The following is a 19,957-nucleotide window of genomic DNA, read 5'->3' on the forward strand; positions in this document are numbered from 1 at the left end:
GGAAATACTGTTATGTTTTATTATGATTGGGTCGATTCATACAAAGGAATCTCAGTGCCATTTAGAACTGAGACTGGAAAGCTCTCTATCGGAGAAATTCTTAAACTCTTATTAGAAATTCTTAAATTCCATTAAAGTTTTAAACGAACGCGACACGTGACTAGGAGGTGGATCCAGCCAGCGGGGGCCTGCACAGCTGAGATCAGGCAGTAGCACACTTCGCAGACCGTCTGGCCGGGATTTCACTGCACTTCTGCAGTCGCACTTTGGAAACTCGGGGAGTCGGGTGCTGGCAGCAGCAGGGCAGTGTGGGGCTCCCCTACTCTCCAAGCTGCACCTGAATCCAGCTCGTCCATCTCCTTTCCTTTCCCAGATCTTCCAGAAGCCACAAACTCCCGTGAATAAAACAGAATCTCACTCCACCTTTCTTCCACCTTAGTGAACTGAAGCCTCCACAGCCCAATCCAAAATCCTGGCAGTAATGAAAGCACCACCTTCTAACCGCAGACACTTCTCCGTTTCACAAATACCTCCACCTTCCTCCCAGCTCCTCCACGGAAGCTTTAAACTAAAGGTCATGCTTAGCCTCTCGACTGGTCCACTTCAAACTAACCCCACTCTGTATTTCCCGTCTCAATAAGACAGGTCAGCCCTGATTCCTCCCCATTCTTACCCCGATGTAAGGTCGGTTCCATTCACTCTGACCCTCTTCTCTTGAATCATCTGCCTCCCCTGATACTCACTATAACGTCTAGAGTCTGGGCGTCACTGTCATCTCTCACTGGGGTCACTAACAGAAGTCTCTTCACTGTCGCACCCCCTCCAACCCATCCTCCACAGTGGTGCCCGGGCCAGGTGCCAAAACACGAGCAGTCTTTCATTCTGTTAAACGAGCAGACTCCACGCACTTCCACTCCCTCCCTCCCAGGACCACCCCGACAGCGTCCATTAGGTGGGAGCTCCGTGTCAGTTCACGCATACTTTCTGTAGGCCTTGGTGCTAGACTCTGTGCCAATGGGAGTTTTAATATTTTCTCTCACAGAGTCCTTACAATAGTCATATTCTCTGCATGATACTATCTATTTCTTACAAATGAGGAAACTCGGGCTTGGAGATGTTGAGTAATTTGCCCAAAGCCTCTCTGCTCATAAGTGGCAAGGATTCACACCCAAGTATGTAGATTCCAAAGCCATGTTCTGTCCATCACCACCCCCCTCCCCAACTCCACGCTGTTTCTTTGGGAGGGGGAGATTTCTTAATTTCACTTCCTTAAAAATTTGCCACTAAGACTTACTCTTCAATTTGAGATTACAACACAGCTTCCAAAGGGATCAAGCAAAAAAGATGAGTGAAAGCTTCACAACGTGATTGTGTACTGACAAGTCCAAATGCCTGCAATCACCAGCTCAAGAAAGAGCTGGCAATTCATGAAAAGGACATTTATTCATACACCCCCAAAACGACTTAGTTTTCTAGTTCATCTGAACATTCATTTATTAGTATCTGAATGTTAATTATTTAAGTTTTTCACTTTTTAAAATCAAAGGAATCTTAAAGACACCAGAGTAGAGGCTAATTTCTTTTTTTTTTTTTACATTTTTCAAAATTGAAGTATAGTCAGTTTACAACAGGGGCCAATATCTTACAAATGTACATCAAAAACTTCTGCATTCAGTATTTAGGTTCTACTTGTACAACTACCAGGAAGGGTGTTTACTACCTTAGATAACCCTACCCGACTTCACTACTGAAATACAAGGCTTGCAAAATTTACTCTTACTTATGAAACTTAAACATATTATTCCATTTCTAGATAGAACTAAGGGAACAATTACAATTAAGTTTAAACAATTACAGTTGACAAGAAGCATAAAAAATTCCAATCAACACCCTAACAGATGGCTTTCTAGAGATATCGGCGGACTTTTCGCCTCCACTTAGTCATTCAAAACCTTTAAATCCATGGCTAAATATTAAGAGAAACAACATAAATTGACACCCAGATGGGAAATGGGCTCTGCTGTTTCTCAATCAATTCAGAGCCAAATTCCCAAGACCTGAATGTATCATAAGCGCTCAAATTGCCGTGTTTATGTCTTTACTCAAAGCTAGTAATCAAACATTTTGGCCATTTAAAGACCAGGTTCAGTTAACATAAATTTACCACATGACCTTTCAATTCCACTACTAGGTATCTCCCCCCCAAAACAAGAAGACATATGTCCACCCCCAGACCTGTATACAAATGTTCACAGCATGTTATTTATAAAAGCCAAAGAGTGGAACAACCCAAATGCCCACCAGCAGGTCAATGGCTACTGATACATGCCGCAGCCTGGACCAACACCAAACGTGTCACACTGATGAAAGCCAAGAGGAAAAGACCACATGTTACAGGGTTCTATTTACTACGTGAAATGTACAGAACAGACAAACTAGAGACCTGTGCCTGTCCGGGGCTGCGGTGGAGTGGGGGCGAGGGTGGGGATGGAGAGTGACTGCAGACAGGGATCTTTGTGGGTGATGGAAATGTTCTAAAACTGGATTGTGACAACTCTAACTTTACTAAAAGTCACTGAATTATACATTTAAAACAAGAGAATTTTATGGTATCTGAATTATACCTCAATAAAACTGTTTTTTGAAAAAGACAGCTTTAAAGCATACCAGCTATAAATTGTTATGGGTCAAATTCAGTTCATTCACAGAAAGGCATGCATCTTTCTACAATGACCAGGTTCTGCATGCGTAGGAGCCAGAGCCCGAAAATTAGTATTATCAGGTGTTCTACTGGAAAGAAAGCTTGAAGAACTGCTATTTAAGATGTTAACAACAGAGGGGCTCCTACTTTCCTGCAACATAAACGAGTGAACACGTAATTTAAGAGACTCAGCTGAAGGTACCAAGGAGAGCTGTCACGTGGCACAGATGTTTTACCACCACAGTAAAGACACAGACAAAACTTCAGTCCAAGGTCAGAGAGAAATCCTTCCAGGCTACCACGACCAAGAAGGTTTTACAAAGTGTGTGCTCTGAACCGCTTCTCAGGTAGGACTTGGGGGCAGTAGGGGAACAGGAAGGGTGCTGAGCAAAGGGAAGGAGAGCGCAAGGGAGCACAGGGGGCTGAGTGATGCTGGAAGCGGCAGAGGCAGGAGGGTGGTTTTGGAGTAACCGGACAAGGGGCCTTTATTCTGAGGGGGCAACACAGTCAGGTAAGGCTGTAGAGCAGGGAAGTGATGCGACTAACGTGACTTTAGAAACACGAGTCTGACAGCTCCGCAGAGTCGGGATGAAAGGGGGCCTGGCAGCAGTGAAATTAACTTAAAGAGACACAGCAACGGAAAGAGAAAGGCCAGATGCTTAAAACCACACAAAGCAGGAATGACAGTGAAGCTGATGGGAAGGGGAGGTGTAGGCAGGGGGCTGGGGGATGAAGGATGAAGAGGGCTGTCTCTCAAACCCGGACTTTCAAATCTCCAAAAACCTAACTCGATTCTGGAATCTGACAGATGCTACATTACTAAGTCAGAAGGACTTAACTCTTGCTGGTGGGGATGTTCAGTGACACAGACAGAACTGCCGCATCTAATGACACACAGGTGCACTGACCCTATCACCCAGCAATCTCACTCCTAAGAATCTATCCCCAACACAAACTGACCAAAAACTACAAGTTGTAAACTCAAGTTTAGTCACTGTCGAAGACTGAAAACCAACCTAAAATCCATCAGGAGAGGATGGGAGCTCCCACACAACGGAGCACCGTGTGGTTATGAAAAGGACCAAGGGCGACCCCCATTTACTGACAACTCAGTGGTGGACACAGTAACTGAAGAAGGTAAGGTTCCTTTTATGTGCGAGGGGCGGAGTACATATGAACACACAGGTATAGATCTCTTTGTTTTTCTCTTCAAAAAGAAAAACGTGGAGGATAAATTGAACCCTCATACAAATGGCCACAAATGGGGGAGGGAAGAAACGGGGTGGAGATGGTATGAGACATCAGTAGGGGTCCAGGGAGAGAATTCAGGGGGGTGCGCACACGGCAGTGGGGAAGTACATCTTCTTTCCCACTAACCCCTGACCGAGAGTCGACAGTTCCCCCAGTTACGAATGCAGGCAGAGACCACAGCAGTTTTAGCGGTACCTCTGACTGTGCCACCAGGAAATCACAGATGTTCCCATTATGCCATGACAGTTATTGCCAGTATCAGTTCTGCTCATCAGCGCTTTGGAATTACAGTAGTTGGGCATAATGGCTTTTATACCCTAGGTAGGAATATTTAAAATATGTTACCGTGTACTTCTCAGGAGCGGATGTTTGTTGTTCTTTACTGGACATCTTTCATGATTGGAAAAAAGCAAAAAGTTACACTGTAAAAGCTACAAAAACATCTGTGAGCCCTAGTTGGCCACACAGGATCTCAACCACTGGTGCTCTCTATGTTAGTTAATACCTGGTAACAAGTATAATTATAAATAAATAGGAATTTACAAGCACGACGCTCTCATGGAAGTTCTAGATTAAGTGATGATCATCTAGATGCTCATAAATCTATAATTATAAAATTCCTTATATTACTAAATTGAACATGCATTTAAAAATTTTCCCACATTGGCAAAACACCAGGGGTAAAAGGGGTTAAAGAGAAACCACCCAAAAGAAAAGGTGATATTATTAAGAAAAATAAAGTTACGAGAAGCCTGAATCTAGAGGGGAGACAAAGAGCTTAATTTTTGATATGCTGAATGTGAAGCAATTTTTAAAAATAACATCAAAATGAAAATGCCCAGTCAGTTTGAAAATACAGGACTGTAGCCCAAGGAAATCACACCTAAAGAAATACATTTAATAATCTACAAAAAGGTAAAACTGTTGGCATCAACATGGGTAAAATCTTCAAAGTGTAAGGAAAGAACTTAAAACTTCGAATCCTCGACAAGGTCAAAGGCCTGAGATAAATCAAGGAGGTCTATGGTGAAAAAGTCACTGACTGTAGGAAGTGCCAGGAGATGGTGCCCTCAAGAACGCAGCCCTTGGGAGGGTAGGGAAGGCGCAGGATTAGCGTGCACAAGGTTACAGGTTCAATTCCCAGTACTTCCATTAAAAAAAAGGATGCAGCTCCAACAGAGTGAGAGCCAGGCTGCAGCCACAGGGAAAACGGACCACCTACTACGGCCGGGAGAAGGTGCTAGACTCTGTCGCTGATAGACACCAACAGAAACGTGCCTCTCCTGATGTCTGGTGTCAGCCAGGACTGGCTCAATAATGATAATGCGATGACTTATTACCCCGATCACCACTGCACAATGGAAGTGAGCGAGACATATTTTCCTTTCAAATTCTACGGCCAGCATACAAGCATAACTACTATAAAACTTATATTTGAATACCACATGACACTGATCATGTTTCAACTTCTAACACAAATCACAGACCTTATTCAAAAATAATAAAATACAACCACTGCTAATTACTTACAACAGCTGTCTCACAATAAAACTTCTGTGCAATGTCTCACAGTTGAACGTATGCAGCCTTGAATTCTAAGTCCAAAAGAAAGTTCACGCTTCCCGCTGCCCTCTGACAGGGGTCCCCTTGGTGATGTCACCAGGATGATCCGCAGCTCAGATCACCCCACGTGGGACTGAGAAAATACTTCATCAGTCACTACGGGGAAGAGACAAACACATAATATCCAAAGCCAGGGAGCAACGCCAGTCATTCACTTAGAAGGAGACATTTGATTCAGTGGATTCCACTTCTAGTTCTATTAACTCCTAAATTATACCATCCAAACACCAACTTCTCAGAGTTGTTACAGAGATTTAAATGAGACATCACATGTAGAAAGGTCTAGTTCTATGGCTGGTACCTAGTAGGAATTCCCCAGCTAACAGCTCTCTTCTTACTTCTGAAAAAACCAATACTTTGGAGTAGATGATCCTTAAAACCCCATCTAACTCACTTGATTTTAGTCAAAAAATGATTAAAACCCATTAAGTGCAAGGATACTTTTAGTATGTTGAACATTATGCATGTACTATTTGCAAAACCTTCCTTAAAAACAGAAGTGGAGCAAAACTACAAAACTCCTAGAAGATAACATAGGAGAAAATCTAGATGACCTTGGGTAAGGTGTGACTTTTTAGACACAACACCAAAGGCAGAATCCATGGGGAAAAAAAAATCACTGATAAGCCGGACTTCACTAAAATTAAAAACTTTTGCTCTGGGAAAGAAAGAGTCAAGAGAATGAGAAGACAAGCCACAGACTGGAAGAAAATCTTTGGAAAAGACACATCTGATACAGAACTGTTAACCAAAATATACAAAAATCTCTTAGAACTCAATAAGAAAATGACTTGATTAAAAAATGGGTCAAAGGCTTCACCAAAGAAGATACCCAGATGGCAAATAAGCAAATGAGAAGATGCCCCACATTGTGTCATCATCAGGAAAATGCAAATTAAAACAGTGAGACACCTATTACAGCATCCTGAATCCAGAACACTGACAACACCAAACGCTGGTGAGAAGGTGAAGCCACGGGAACTCTCATTCCCTACTGGTGGGAAAGCAGCATGGTACAGTTTCCCACAAAACTGGACACACTCGCATCAGAAAATCCAGCAACTGTGCTGCTTGGTATTTACCCAAAGGAGCTGAAAACCGAAGTGCACACAAACACCTGCAGAGACGTTTATAAAACCTGGTTTTGTAACTGTCACAACTTGGAAGCAACCAAGATGTCCCTCAGTGGGTGAATGAATAAATAAACCGTGGTCCATCCAGACTATGGAATATTATTTAGCACTCAAAGAGGTGAGCTACCAAGCCACGAAAAGACATGGTGGAACCTTAAATGCTTACTAAGTGAAAAAGCCATTCTGAGAAGGCTACATACTGTGTGATTCCGACAATACGACATTCTGGAAAAGGCAAAACAAAGGAGACAGCAAAAAGTTGTCAGTGGCTGCCAGGAGTTTGGGTGGGGGCCGGTGGAGGTGGGGGGAGACGGGAGGTAAACAAGCAGAGCACAGAGGATTTTTAGGGCAGTGAAACTGTTTTTATGATACTATAATGATGGAGACACACCATTTTATACTTGTCCAAACCCATAAAATGTACACCACCAAGAGTGAACCCTAATGTAACCTATGGACTTGGGAGATTGTGATGTGTCACTGCATGTTTATCAACAGTAACAAATGTACCACCTGGAGGGGGATGTTAATGATGGGGGGGGGTCTGCATGTGTCAGGGCAGGGGAATGTAGGAAATCTCTGTACTTTCCCCTTCATTTTACTGTGAACCTACAAATGCTCAAAACAAAGGTCTTTTTTTAAAAAAATCAAAACCAAAAAATGAAAGTAGAGGCTAGCTTTTGCTTTCTGTATTTTGCTCATGAAATAACCTGCATTTTATAATCTAGAAAACATGAGTAAACAAAACACTAGCACTGATATTAAATAATGTATTTGCTTATTTTTCTTAATTCAAAATTAAGTTATTTTGCTAATTATTGCTATTTGAATAATGGATGTTTTAATAAGTGGATTTTATATTTATACCTGTTACTATAAAAATGGAAAGTATATCAATAACAGAGGTTCTTCTTTGTATTCAGACTCTGGCCCCAGGACCCTGGGATTTAATAGAAGCAGTATGTCTGATTTGTGGGCTCCGCCCAGAGGCTGGAAGGCAAGGGCCTAATTCACAGCTGAATCTTCAGGACCAGACAGTGCCCTGGCGCACCGCAGGGGCTCCAGAAACACTGGTGAAAGTACTACTCCACATATTTTGGGGACACATCTAAATCACTGATGATACTTAAAAAAACTCAAAACCAACCTAGCCCATCAGCGTACAGAACTACAACAAAGAAACATGCTAGAACACATTAATTACATGTAATTTAATTTCTACCACATGGTACCAGTACTGAGAAAAATGGGGAGGGGGGTGGGGCACACCATTTGCATTATGTATAACATTTAAGAGAACTATAAGTATTCAAACCGCCATAAAACTGTAAACCTGATGGTTTTGCAAAGTTAAGAAACAAGACCAGGACCCACCATCCTGGGGGAGGACTAGAGGAAGTGTGTTTCAAGCCTCACAGTTCGTTTTATGCTTTCTCCCACGTCCTAAATACTAGCAGAGCTTTGAAATTAGTAGGCCCTCAAACTTACACTAAATAAATTAATATAGCCACCTTCTCCTTGGGATCAATCTTTGTCTTTCTAATTACATAAATATAGAAAAACATGCTAATTCAACTCACTTCCCTGAACACACACAATCTTCTAATTATGAGAAATTTCGAATGTCATTAAGTATGGCATTTTCTCCTATGAACATCTTAGGAATTAGGAAAAAATTTTTATTCTTGGTACTTGAACAATTAATAGCAGAGGTCTTTTTAAATCCTAAAAATCTACATACAGGCACTCAAAAAGTCTTAACTACTGTTCAATTCATAACTGAATCTCAATTTAGTTAGTATATAAATTCTTCTTAGTTCAATTACTATGTGACGTCCAGCAGGGTGGAAGTGTCACCGGTATAAACTGCTTTAAAAATTTGAAGATGACCACAACCAGTTAATATTTAAGAGGTGCTACGGAGACTGACCAGTTCGTCCCAGTTCATCCGTATGAACGGCCAAGGGCTGAATTGCAGCTCTCAGCTTCAGCACACACAACGCTTTCACAGGCGAATTTATTCAACGGCCTAGCCTGGGGCTTGCATGTATTTCATTTCTAAGCATTTTCATTCACTTTGCAACAAGGAGAAATGGTATTACACTTGATGATGATTATCCGCACCGGTTATGTGTTTCATCTGAGGGCTGTGGTCCATTAATGTGCGGGCCATGAGATCAGCTTAGTAAATGGCAACTGGAAATTTTCAAAAAAGTGAAAAAGGGACTTTGAAGTTCTGGTTCCACAGCTCACACGCTGTGTGAACTTGGGCAGATTCCTTAACTTCTGTGACTAGAATGGTCTGCAATTTTGAATACAAATATATATACAAATAATGGGGAAAATAACAGTACCTATCTTACAGGATTGTTGTGAGGAAATAGATGAGTTCTGTCCATAAAATGTTTAGACGGGTGCTTGACACACAGTAAGCATTTGCTACTCTTCATATTAACATGTCACCAAAGGTTATCAGATGTCTTTGAAATTCCTAACATGGTACTTAAATAAAACAAAAAACTTCTGGGGGGGGGAGGGTGTCAAAGCTAGCATGCTTATTTTTAAGTCAAAAGGAATTAAATTAACGGTGCCTGGAAAATTCACAATACCCTTGATAACTGGCAACACCGGGGAGGGGTCCTTCCCCAAATTCCCACCAAAGCGCATCTATCATCAGAAGGCAGGGGGCCTTGTCTTCAGACGCCCTGGGGATCCAGCAGAAGCACTTGCTAAAAATTGAAATTTTCTTAGAAATCTCATTCTTTTCTTAAAATTCATCTGAATATTTCATTCCACCACCAAAAATGTTGAATAGAATACTCTAAAATACCAGCTGGAAAAACTGTTTCTCACCTGTCTCCTAGCTGGTGGATGAGCTGCTGTTGTACTGAATCCACTGAGTTTGCAAACCCGCCACCGAGCTTTCACTGCACACCAGCATCCAAGCCACCTCTCCTCTGTCCTGGTGCCGCAGCCCCGTCAGGACCCAGACTAACACAGATACAAACAGCAACTGGTTTTCACTCCTGAGATACCCTGGATGCTGGTGGTACAGGAGATATCTTCAGGGCACCAAGGGTGGGAAGCTAGACCCGTACCTTCAGCTGGGGAGGCACAATGACATGTCACCTGTAGGTGACAAGTCTCTCCCTCTCCAGGTGAGGATGCTGCTTCAGTGAAGGATGAGCTGTTCGACCACACACACTGTCACTTTCGTTTCCAAGAAATGTTTCAGCTCAGTGCCCACCATTCCTAAGTTCCAGACTTCCCTTGTGTGTGGTGTATGGTGTGCCCTGTCACTGGGTGAGGACTAGGCCTTGAAATAATATCTGCTAAACTAGCAGATTTTGAAAGCCACCACATCACTAAGTGAACAAGAAGCTATTCATCTCATCTGGGTTTTCAACCCTTGTCATTATCTTTCTTTCCACTAATACAAATTACCCTAAGTTCAAAAATTCTGATCAACAACTCTCACTAGCTAAATGAACTTTCAAAGACACTTCCTACTTCACTACAAATTGGTTCAAGAAGAATGAACAGTCCTACATCTACACTCTTTATCTGATTTGGAGCTTTTATGTTTTGATTTGTTTTGAATACAGCTTACCACTTTATTCACCTTACTGAAGGTACGAGAGAAACTGGACAGCGCCCTCTTCCTGGTACATGGACAGCGCTCCTGACCATGAGGGGCCACCGAGTCAGATGCATCTGCCGCCCCTGGGGGTCCACCCAGCAGAGATCTGCACCCCCTTCTGTGCACACCTGCAGTGCTGACTTGATCAAAAGCACCTTGTTGGAAAAGTCCTTACTGGCTGCTACAACATCAAGCATTTAAGACATGATAAATACTGGGGGAAGGTATGCAGAGATCAAACCTAGGTGCTGCATCTCTCAAGGATAAATTATTGGATTAAATTCAGTCTCTCAATTATTTGAGTACGTCATCTGAGTTCATGAAAATATACCATCTGATGATAACCTCCAATAAGGGAGGCTTTTTTTTTTCCTTTTTGGAGGCAGGAGTGGGGTTTTAAAAAAATCTTGCTCCCCACCCTGACCAAAACAATCTGGCTGTATCTATAACAGAGGAAAAATTTTGGTAAAACCTTTAACAGCTTCACCTGAGAGATGATTCTGAAACCGATTTAAGCTTCCAGTATTTTTTAACTTGGTTTGTTTTTTGGCTTGGGTTTGTTTTTGTTTTTTAGTCGACCTGCTCCCAGTCACGATCTTTCTTTTTAGTTGCAAAAACTCGTAATGCATTTCCTTCATGATCTGTACCACGCGTTCTTACGGTCACTATAAAAGTAGTGGGGGTTTTGGTTATTGTTTAGGGGCAGAAGAGACACAAAAGCAGCTCATTTCACTTCCACAGTAATTAAAACCCGTATTATTAAGTAAGAATAAAGACCACCCTACACATTGAGATGGTTACTGATTTCTATCCATACACCAGTAGTGACTGGGGCAGTACCATAGCCTTTGCAGTCAAGCTCAAGTTTTGCGTGGGAAGCGTCAGAGAAATCTGTCAAAATTCTTAATTTCACATAATAAACTTCATTAACTTGTGTATTTTCTCAAGCAAGGTTTTCAAGTTTATGCTTCAAATAGCTTACTTTGAAGACCATCAAACCATGTTCCCAGTTGAAAACAGTTAATGTTTTTTCAAAGAACACCAAATCACAAAATTCAGATTTTCTCCTGTAGTTTTTTTCAATCAAGAAGTCACATCTATTAAAAATGTGTACTTTATACAGGCCTTGAGCTTCACAAACACGAGTCAATTTTTTAAAATAAAATTTAGACATCAGAACTTTGCAAATAAATCAAATTCTGCAAAGTATAAATGCAACGGACGATAGAAAGAATCACACTTTAGGACTAATTTTTTTCGGGTAACACACACAAAGTACGCACGTAACAAACTCACATAGTCCGTGCTGGACTGTCAGTAAAGCACACAGATCACCCTTTGCGTTTTGGGGGGACACCTCTCTTTTTAATGCAACACTGCAGTTAGACTTACTGCTGCCAAGGGAGTCATCTGAATGTGTTTTAAAGTCATTTTTACAACAACTGTTAAGAGAATCTACTGCCTGAGCGGGACACACACTCGCCTGTTTATCCACCGTAGAAAGCAGTGAGGGCGTTCATCCCTCCCCACATGCACACCTCCAAAATCCAAACTTTAATGTAACATACGGTTTGTTGCTTATATCTGTGAATTTTTTTATGATACCTTCAAAAAAATTGTTTTTTGGAGTCGGGAGGAGGTGGTAATTAGGTTTATTTATTTTTTAATTATTTTTTTTTTAATGGTGGTACTGGGGATTGAACCCAGGACCTCATGCCTGCTAAGTACTCATTTTACCACTAAGCTATACCCTCCCACTCTGTGAATTCTTTAATCACAGACATTTTCCATAAATCAGAGCCTATCAAAAGAAAATTTCTACATTTATAATTTATAATAGGTTAAATCTCAAAGTTAACATCCCCAAATTGGTTTACTTTACTTAAATTACATTAAGTTTTATTGGTAGAGATCATGCTCCCAATGTGAACCAGGACAAAAAGCCAGAACCAACACCCCGCCACCACGCAAGCTTCAGGACTGGCCACAGCCAGACTTTCAGTAGTTTTTCCTAGCTTGAGAAGGAGAGAAGATGCTGCAGTGAAGGACAGGGAGCACAGAGAGCAGAGCCCACTGGAGCCAATCATGGTGCCCCCAACACCCGCTGGGGACAGACTCTGCAGTCAAGGGAGCCATGGCAAATCCTGAACACACACAACATGAAGCTGGTGACAGAACCAAACCAGGCAGATCTGATACAGAGCATTTTGAAGGAAGAACTAACAAGACTCGGTAGCTCACTAAATATGGACACGGGGGGAAAATTAAAGTCTCGGATAGAATGCTAGAAATAGAGAAGTTGGATCCGGCTTGGGGAGCAAGAGAGATCAGACTGGGGCAGGTGGGGACAGAAGGGCAGGCCAGCGATGGAAAAGCCCTGGGGGCCATTAGGGGGACTGATGGAGCTCAGCTGGAAGTCAACCAGCCAACAGTGAAAACTGTCAGAACTGCTTTGGCCAAAACAAAACTGAAAACCCCCACAGCAAAAGGAACTAGAGCAGAGAATCAAGTCGAAGAGGCATCTCCTGAACGTCCATTTAAGAGAACAAGATACAGTCAGGAAAGAGCAAAGTGTCTCCACAGAAGCTAATGCCAAGAGACCACTCAAGAAAAAAGGATGCTCACCTGGTCCAGAAGTTTGGAAAAATCTGCATGTTACACCCCCTCCTGAAAGGGGACAAAATGTTCTAGAAAACAGACCCACTTACACCTCCCAAACATACTGCGTGAACAGTGTTCACACCCTGCAAACCACTGAGCTAGAAACGCAGGAGAACCAACTTAAATGATCCGGAAAGAATCTAAGAGAACCTTAAAGAGGGAAAGCACAGTCTGAGTTTCAGTGCACTGAAATGCTTTTAAAACCCTGGCAGTTCAGGCTTAAGTTTTTGGAAACACTTTTGTAGTTAATGCTACCAACCAGAATTTCCCAGTATTAAAAAGTACTTCCAGCATACGACACCACCAAGAAAACATGATGGATGCACGCTCCGGGCTTGTTGTTCCTCAGAAGTGAGTGGGGATAAATGCTGACCCCTGTGCTTAAAACAAATTTTTTTTTGATATTTCCTATCATAGCATTTGGGATTTACATTGAGACCAGGAATAAAGTGAAACAAAAAACACTTCTAGACAACTACACGTCCTACCCTGTGCTCGTCAGGACCTCAATCTCCGCAGCGCTGCCCACCCTGCTCCCAAGAACAGGACTGGCCCAGGATGCTCCTGGGCCCCACCCTAGAGGGAAGGAGCAAGCCCAGCCATTCACTCCACCCGCAGCTCCACCGCGGGGCACGGCACTGTTCACCTCTCTTATTCCAAAGTCAGTGCGTGCTCTACAAAACAAAACATATTCCTTAATCTGATAGCAAGGTTTTCTTCCCTCAAAGGCTATTATTAAACTAAGGGTACACCCAGTCTACACACACACGTAAGCACACCCTGGAAGCTACATGTCCCCTGTAAGCGCGGCAACCTACGTTCATTTACTAAAAGCCCCTCAGCACGTGACCTAGCATTTCCGGAATTTATTTCCTCAAACATCTTCCCTCCCACTCAGCATCTTACATGTCACAGAACACGGATGGACAAACACTGCTCTAAATCATTTTTTTTAAATTACTGAAATGCAGGGAGTGGTAAAGCTGAGCTCCTTTATTATAAAAATAATAGTGACGAACAAAGCTTCACCATGTCAAGTGACTACCTGCATGACAGGCTTCACAACAGATGCCCAAGCTAAAGTGCAGACATTAAGAAACAGAACAGTACACCCCACAGACAGGGCAGAGGCATCCATGCGCTGAACACTTGCAGAAGTACCACTGAGCAGCAACTCCAGGCAGAACAGCTCAGCAGGCCAAGTGTCCTCAGCACCTCTAACCCTTCTCCCTTCTGTCTTTTGGGTCTCTGCTGGTGGACTGTCATCACTGTATCAAACAGGAGACCCTCTGATTTCGGAAGCCTTTAGCTGACGACTGACTAGTAAGCTGCCCTGCGCTGTGTGTCCAAGTCTACCTTCAACCAGGAAAGTGGAGGAGAGACTTCTGTCCAAAATGAGGCATGTATTTGCAAAAAGCTGAAAGCTGAGGGGGAGCAGCTCCGTAGTCCCCAGCGTGGGTCAGCCCAGTAACTGGCACACTCTAAGTGCCGAGTAACAGTGGTATTATTACCTGCAAGATGAACTAGTAAGATCGGAGAAGTTAGAAGAAATCACTCTTGGAGCCCAAACCAAAGTGTCCTAGTTCCCAAAGGCAAGCCTGGGGCCTGGGGAGGGGACAGAGCCTGCAGCTCTCGTGCCTGGGATTCCCCTTGGAACTGAAGCCTGTGGTCCCCGGCTCCAGGATTTCAAACCTTCCTTCTAGTCTGACCAGGGCAGGCCTCCTCCCCTCCTGCAGGCCGGGGTGGGGCCCAGCTCTCTGGCCTTTCTCCTATGTCCAGACTTTCGAGTCCTTTCCAGGCACACGTCACCATTTTAGCTAACAGGTGACAAGTGCCTAAGCACCTGCTTTCTCAGATTTCCCCCAGTATTCCTAATCTGTGTCATTTAGAATACATTTCCAAAATCAATGGTAGCCTTTTAGTTTTCCAAGCTACAAAGTGTGACAAAAGAATTTACTTTTTCTAATTTTTAGCAAATTTCTATTCTTAAGCATAATAACAGGTTTAAACATCCAATTAAAAAAATTCATCTTCTCTCACTAGGAGCTGTGAAGTAGGCAAAAAAGATAGGAAGTTCACAGCATCACTAAGGTAAGGAAACTTCCCCACTGAAGACAGTCCATCAGGATGTTATCCACTGTTTAATTCAACGAAATATCCAAGCATAAATGAGTTTCATGGGACTAAGATGGTCTCACGGAGGGCATGAAACTTGAGGGGACCTGCAGTGGCTGGAGGATTAAGGTGGGGGTGGCGGGAAGATGAGTGCTGCATGGAGAACCCAAGGGCTAGAAGCCAGACAGTTAACCCCACGTGCCAACACGCCTGAAAAGGGACCTGCAAGGAAAGCAACCACCAGAGTGACCCCAGCATTAAACTAAGCAGAAGCATCTTGCTTGAAAGTAGGCGCACTGCTTCTCCCGTCTTCTGTCTTCATAAACGAATCCACTGTTATTAGAAATACACGAGCACCACAGAGAATTGGAAGGAAAAATAAAACCCAGAAGAATAAGCTAAAAATAACCCATAATTCCACTCCTCAGATAATCACTATGAACATTTTGGTTTATTATCTTTTTTAATGTACATACACATCAAAAAACAAAAGTATAGACTTTACACACATTGTTTTATAGTATGTGTCCTTTAATTCTCATTGAATACAGAATTACAGAAATGTAAAGGTCTGTCTGAAAGTGCTGAGATAATCATCCTTAACAGCAAAACACTGAAAACAAAGGCTCAGGAAGAAGGCACTAAATAAGTGTGCCCATGACAGAAGAGTAACCATTTTTTATATTTTTTATATTTTCTTAGACTAAATCCTTAGAAGTAGATTAGCTATTTCAAAATGTATACATATTTTATAAGCTTTTTTCTTTTTTTAATGCATTTCTCTCAGAAAAAGTATACTTTTTTCAGGCAATGTATGAGTGGACTCATTTCTCCACACCCTCACCAGAAGTGGTTTATTTTTCAATCTATGGCCCAAATTTTAAAAACAGTATTTCATTTATTTGCATTTTTAGTAGTATTGCTAGTAAAGGTGGAAATTTTTTCATGTTTCTTGTCTTTATAAGTTGCCAGTTTATTCGTTTTTTTTCTATGGCGGGGGAGGGTGTCCTATCTATCTTATTGCTTAATAAGCCCTCTTTTTATAGTAAGGAAACTTAATTTGCTGTAATTTACAATACTTTTTTTCAGTTTGCCATTTGCTTTTTTATTCTCTTTATAGCATTTTAACATACAGAAGTTTAATTCTTCTAAAGTAATCAAAAGACCATTTCCCTTTACAGTTTCTACTTCTGGTGTTAGGCTGAGAGAGGTCTCCATCCTGAGATCATTTGTATTACATTTTGGTTCTTAAAAAATTTATTTTGGGAAAAATATTTTAAAAACACACACACAAGTTCACCACCTTAAAATACAACCATTTTTACTACTTTGAGTATTTTCAGCAGTACATACACATTTTTTAAGCCCACATTTCATACAGTCTGTTTTCCAAAGTATTTTCTGACACAGGCCCTTTTTAAAAAAAAAAATCACAGCTTGTCAGATACAAACAGTCTTAAATGGCTTTATAAATGTTTGCAAGGCCAGCAGGTCGCATTATCACACCCAACGTAATAATAGTCCCAAAGTTCCAGGACTGTTCATTTCCCCACCAGTGCCCAATCAATCTCCTTCAATGTCCACCAGCTACTAAAAGACCAAGAAGAATAAGCTCCATTCTTGTGGTCAATCCACTTCTGCATAATGAATTCTGTCATACTTATCAATTACCAGCTATCAATCGCTAAGCGTTTTAATTTTTATCTCTTTTCCGCTTCCACCTTCATATAAATCAGACACTTAGGGAGCTCTGGAGTCCCTGTCTGGTTTAACTCAGGCCCCCCAGCTGCTGGGCCTGACCTTCACCTCTCAAAGCCTCAGTGTCTTCCCCTCTATGCGGTGGGGCTTGGTAAAGAGTTGAAGCAGGAGGATGTTCATGAACAAACTATGAGTTAAGTGAGCTGGTGCAGGCGGTGTGCTGGCACAAGGGAACACAGTCATAAGGTCCCAGCCCTATGGGAGGTCTGCCGAGTGGGAGAAACCATCAAGTCCAGTCAAAGGGTTAAGTGCTGGGACCGTGACGCAGGCAGGGCTCAGGGACCCCAGAGAAGGCTCCCAGTCTAGGATGGAGCATCCTTCCAAAGGAACAGGAGACTGCGGGTGACAGAAAGGGGACACGATACTCGGGGCAGAGGTAAGCAGGAGCAAAAGCAGAGGAGAGGGCAGCCAGGCAAGTTCTGGGACGCGGCTGCAACACTGCAGGAGCCCGGAGTGGGCGCCGACAGGTGACTGCTTCCTCGATCCACGTTTCCCCAGGGAGAAAACGGACACGACCACCAAACCCAGGCTTGGCAAGTCTGCTTTCCAAACACGAATGACATTACACTTCATAGGACTTCAAATGCTGGCAGTGTTAAAAGCTATGGCATTCCCATGGAACCCACACAGCCCGAGGGCCTGAAGAAAACTGAGTCAATGAAAAACTATCTCACTTTATAAATGAGGAAACAGAGGCTTGGCACAATTAAGCTCCAGTTAGAGCCCATGTCTCCTCCCCCAAGCAAAATGCTCTATGCCTAAGCACAAATAAATGAATACATCACATATGTGTCTTTTCTAGAAGCTATATAATAGTTTTAAAGGCAAACAAAAGATGACATTTTAGTGAGAAACTACCAGATAGCCAAAAATAAAATAATTTTTAAAAAGGTAAATTTTGAATTGTTCCTTAAAAATGGTACACTCTTTTCTCCAGAGACATATCTAAAAGACAAGCTCAAAATTCAGCCAATGATCCCCAAAAGACATTTTACTCCAGACTGACTCAATTGCTGAGGGTAGAAAGCCTATGGCTTTGGAACCTAAGGAGAGCTGAAGCGGTGAAGAATAAAAGGCAAACATCCTCCTATGTTTTGGGGCCCACATTTTCTATTTGAAGAAGGCCAAGTAACTACTCCTCAATTTAAAGCACCTTCATTTGAGCTTTCCGGGTGGAAAGAAGGCATGCTATGCCTGCTGGGTATCCTGGGTGTGAACTTCTGATAAAAGGCCCTCAAGGACCCAAGAACAGTCTCTGCTATAAGAAAGGTCACATCAGCTCTGGTACCACCACTCTCTCCAACAGGGAAGAGCCTTCACGAACTAAAGGATTTCATTTCAAAGGCAAGGCTGCAATTATTTAACCTGAGGGAAAAGACTCCAATCTTGTTTAAAAAAAAAAAAACAAAAAACACACACACACAAAATTTTAAAAATCTATACCTTAAAACTAGTTTTGAAAGAAAAAAAAAGCTAATTAAAGTTACAATAACTTATTTTCTCGGCACTTTCCCGGATTGCCATAGCTAAAGGAAACCTGAGTATTTTTCTGCCGGGGGCATTTTTCTGTATTAGTTCCCGGGGTGCTGTAATAACAATTATACAAAGCTTGCATTCTCTCCCAGTGTAAGTGCAGTGACTGTTTCTGTAGCCAAAATCCAAAGTGGTCAAACACTGGGCATAGAAGTTAACATTATTCCAGATTTATTCATTCAAAAAAGTCCTCTGCTACTTCTGGGATGCAAAAATAAATAAGGAGTATCTCCTGCCTTTAAGGAATTCACTGTCTGAAAAGTATGAGAAATTATGCCGTACTGATAACACAAACTAAGTTAATTATCTCTAGAAGATCATATTTAGTAAGATTCAGGCATTCAATGAACTATTAGCTCTCCGAAGTGGTAAGCGTGCATTAGGAAAGGGGGGCTTCCCTGCAAGGACCTGAGCCTGTGGTCTCTCTAAGGGAGAGAGGATTATTATAAACTGGCCTCAAATCCCTGCACTACACCTACAGGGTTTTTTTTTTTTCTTTTTGGTAAAATAACTTTTCAAAAGATGATTCCAGTGACCAAAAAAAGTTAAATATTTTTATAAAGTACCTTGGCCACCCCTCTCAAGCTTACTGAGCACTCTCCTGAAACCTCCAAAAATGGGCATAACAGAGTTAAAGTAAGCCTGTCTTCTGTTTGCCTGCTTCGGAATTTGAAATGCGATGCAACAACTATTTCTCGACTCATCACGGAAAGCAACAAACAGAACTTCCAAGTAAAATTTGTCCTAATATCCAAGAACTCCTTTAGATACAGCCAAATATTCTTAAACAAAATGACTAGTTCTGCTTTTGAAATAACATTCGCTATTTTGCTCCACAACCCATACACGCGCCAGGATTTCAGAAAATCAGATAGACAGGGTGGCCACAAAATGAGGCGTTAAACTTACAACTGCACACGCTTCCGCAGAGTATTAAGATAAGTTTAGGTCCGAGAAGCTGAGGGCTTAAAATAAATGTAAATTTAGTTCCCTTCTGTCACTCCAATAAGTTGCATTTCAAAAACTACGTGACCACTGACCCACTCCTAACTTTGAAGGTTCTAATGCCACTACGGAGAAGGGCAATTACACAGAGCAAATAAATACTTGAGTAAGTTAACTGTACTGCAATTCCCCATTTGCACCCTTACCACTAACCCCAACTGCGAACTAAAAGCAACAGCAGCCATCCAATCAGAAAAGAGGATCCTATTTTTGGCCGAGAGCTCGCCAAAGGGGGAAAACCCTGAACTTTGGGGATTAGTCTCAAGGAATACTCACACCGCGTTTCTTCCCGAACCCGCACTGGGCCTGCAGCACGCGACCTCCCACGCGGGACAGGAGTGGCGCTCGGGGCGACCCCTCCACGCGGGCGGCCTGCGCCCGAGTTACCTGCGGGGTCAGCGCGCGCTCCCGCCGGGCGCAGGGCCGGGGGCGCGCCGAGGCGGCGGCGAAGGCCCGGCCCGACTAGCGGGCGCTCGGCGGGCGCCGGGGGGCTCCGTCCCGTTCGGCCGCAGCACTCGCATCCCTGCGCGCCTCCCC

The 19,957-nt window shown here is 42.6% G+C and overlaps 1 protein-coding gene across 3 annotated transcripts in view; it reads right to left on the minus strand.

The window, feature by feature from the left end:
- The window catches only part of CUL1 (cullin 1), a 90,640-nt gene that overhangs the window by 69,367 nt on the left and 1,316 nt on the right, over positions 1 to 19,957 (minus strand). The window lies entirely within an intron of this gene.

Source organism: Vicugna pacos, chromosome 7, assembly GCF_048564905.1.
Source record: "Vicugna pacos chromosome 7, VicPac4, whole genome shotgun sequence".
Taxonomy (NCBI): Eukaryota; Metazoa; Chordata; class Mammalia; order Artiodactyla; family Camelidae; genus Vicugna; species Vicugna pacos.